Below are 3,423 nucleotides of genomic sequence, written 5' to 3' on the forward strand. Positions count from 1 at the left end.
ATCCTACTTCCGTAGTGATACTGCCTCGGAAACCCAAGGAGGGGTCGCTATGAGTCGGGGCCGACTCGACGGCACATGACAACAACAACAACAATTCATGTATATTACATATATATCATCACATTTAATTTTCCTGGAACTCTAGTATGTATCTCTACTTTTCCCGATTAAAATACAAAGCAAAATAGAGGCTCAGCAAAACAGAGCAATTTGACCAAATCAGCCAGGATTGGCAGATCTGTTTTCCTCCAAACAAAGCCATGCTTTGGACTAACTAGAATCCAGCCATTCCTTATAAGATTGCTTCTATGAGGAAATGTAGGTCAAAGTCTTGACTTGCAAATAAAATTCTAAAACACAACCTGTTTTTTAAATGGAGGCGCCTATGTTCATTTTGATCATAGTGTTATTTATTTGGGGGAAAGGGGTTCAAAGTGAGTCAAGGGGGCAAGAGATACTTTACAATGTACAGAGTGGCCTGATGGGTTCTTTATACTAATGCTTGCCTTGGAGATTATCTCCCTGTAAATCTCCTGGCATTCTTCAAACAAACATATGCCTGGGTGTTATTTAATTAACTGTGGAGCTATGAACATTGTGAAATTCAAGTTTACATATGTTTTCAAGCAACTTTTTTTTTTTTTTTTTAGGATTTGGGTGAAGATTTACAGAGTAAATTCACTTTTCATACAGCAGTTCACATATACATTGTCTCATGTCATTGACCAAAATTTACAATGCAGCAGCTCCCCTCCCACTTCCTCCCCATAGTTACCTCCTCCCAGTGTCCATCCCTTCATACTCTTCTGCACCCTGAGCTATCTCCCTGTGGATAAGCATCAAGCAACATATTTTAAATAAAATTAGTTGCAACCAGAAAAGGAAGCTCATGTATTCATCATTCATTCAACTAATATCTGTCGAGCACCTCCTCTGTGCCAAACACTACCCCAAGACTGGGTGGCAGCTGTGAACCAGATAGTCCTTTTCCTCAAAGATCCTGTATCTCTTTGAAACCTCTTACAAAGTTTGAGATATTTTTATTATAGTGTCCCTGTGGAATAAAACTAAAAAAAAGAAAGAAAGAAAAATCAATGTATATCCACCTCCCACTTATTGACATTGTTAGATTCCAAAGAATAGGTCATTATGTAAAAATCAGAATTATGTGAAAATGGAAGATGACTACAGTGTAACATAACTACCAAATTATATTACATAACTGCCAAACCACTGAGAACCATGGCCTAGTCAAGCTGACACATAATCTTAACTCTTACAGCCAGCGTTATTCTTACTTTGTACCTTGGTGTTTGTTACTGCCAGACGTACATTGTTAATGTGCAAAATAGTCAGATAGTAGATACTTTACTGTTGTAAAAGCAAATTGTTAGATAGCGAGATAGTCAATAAATGAGGAATAGGTGTATTGAGAAGAAAAGGCATGGAAATAGCCTTTCCACCACATAAAACACAAATCATTTCTAGATTTTGCTGCTCATCTGTTGCACTTAACAATGTTTGTTGGATGAACATTCATTCAGATATTCAACTTTTTCATTGTATAAAGTATATTACAAGATGCAGTCGGAGAAATACAATGGGTATGTTTTAAGTAGGCTCCAGTCTCATGGAGATCAGACAGGCTAAAATAAACCAGAAAACTCTAGGCTATGTGTCAACAGACTTTTTTTGGGAAAGGTGATAAATACTGAATTTTAATTTTAAGCTTTGGGGAACATATGGTTTCTATTACAACTGCACAACTTTACTTTTGTAGCAAGAAAACCCAAAACCAAACCACTGCCATTGAATTGATTCTAACTCATGTAGACAATATAGGCAGAGTATAACCAGCCCATGGGGTTTCCAAGGTTGTAATCTTTTTGGAAGCAGACTGCCTCATCTTTCTCCCATGGAGCGGCTGGTGGGTTCAAACCACTACCTTTTGGTTAGCAGCTGAGTGCTTAACTAGTGCACCAGCAGGGCTCCTTTTAGTAATAAAGATTTAAAGGAACAAATATGGCTGTGTTCCTGTAAACTTCCTTTATAAAAACAGGCAGCAGACTGAATTTGATCAACAGGCCAGCTACTCCTTAGTCTAGGTGAAGTAAATTTTGCTAAGACATCTACCCTCCTATTGATAGTCAGGGAGTTCTGGTGGCATTGTGCCTAGGGCATTTGACTGCTATCCAGAAGACTGGCAGTTCAAACCCACCAGCCACTCCTTGGAAGGAAGGTTGGGTAATCTACTTCCATAGTGATATTGCCTTGGAAACCCAAGGAGGGGTCACTATGAGTCGGATCCGACTCAAGGGCAGTATGTGTGTATAGATAGTCAATGTGTGTTCCTCTACCCAGTATATATGTCCTTCCCAAAATGATAAGGCCATCTTCCCAGACAGACAAGCCCTTCTTGAGTCAATGATTTTTTTGTTTTGTTTTGTCATTGCATTCTTGTGCTAGAACTTTCATAAAAGCAAAGATAAGCCCACATTTCAAAACAAAAATACACTCTGCCATTCAAAATTAAAAATGGTTACTGGAGAACAGTGGGAAGGTTATTCCAAGTGGGAAGGAGAATAGGCTGCCTTGAAACAGGAAGAATATGAGAAACAGCTGGGATGGAAGAAAGGGTGTGAACAGGCATGAAGGCAGCAGGAGGTTTCCACTGAAGGATATGGATGAATCCTTGGGGATGGAATTTTAATTTCATTTGTAAAACAAGTGAGGATCATGTAAGGAAGGGGCAAAGTCAATATAATGTGAGTTGAGGCAGAAAGAAGTTGGATGGACTATACTCTAGTTGAACGCATGGCTTCCTACTGAGGGAGGTCAAAGGCCTTGGTGATTTGTGGGTGTGAAACCAAAGGAAGCAGAGACATTGGAGGTTGACAAACACTAACCCTGCCACTTCATCAGCTGACATCACTACAGCCCAGACTGGGCAACATATCCTGATGCAAGCACTTCACATGCAGAGCAGAGGTGAGCTAAACACCATAATCTCAAGGCAGGTTTCTCCGCAGCAGAGGCAGACACCCCATGTATGTAGCAGACCACATCCAGTCAGCCAGTGCTTACCTAGCATTGGCCGAGATATTACACACCAATCAAAACATTCAGAGGCTTCATTTTCCTAATATGGAACAGAGACAGGTAGTATAGTGCTTTGGTCTTTAAAAGACCTTCTCCAGTTCTCTTTCCCTAAACTCTGGAGCCTAGATTCTGTCCTGGATCCATGTTCCTGTGTCCACTTTGTGTTCAATCTTTGTTCTTTCAGTATTTTTCCCTTTCTCTTTGTTGGGATAAAATCCAATTTCTATTTGATTTTTCATTTTCATTTCCATGTCTTGCTCCTTAATATACACCTTATTATAATGACTAATTTCCTTATCAAATGAATTGAATTGGTTCAAATCA

The sequence above is a fragment of the Orycteropus afer genome, unplaced genomic scaffold (genome assembly GCF_000298275.1).
Source record: "Orycteropus afer afer isolate SDZICR_OR568_19922 unplaced genomic scaffold, OryAfe1.0 scaffold00007, whole genome shotgun sequence".
Classification (NCBI taxonomy): domain Eukaryota; kingdom Metazoa; phylum Chordata; class Mammalia; order Tubulidentata; family Orycteropodidae; genus Orycteropus; species Orycteropus afer.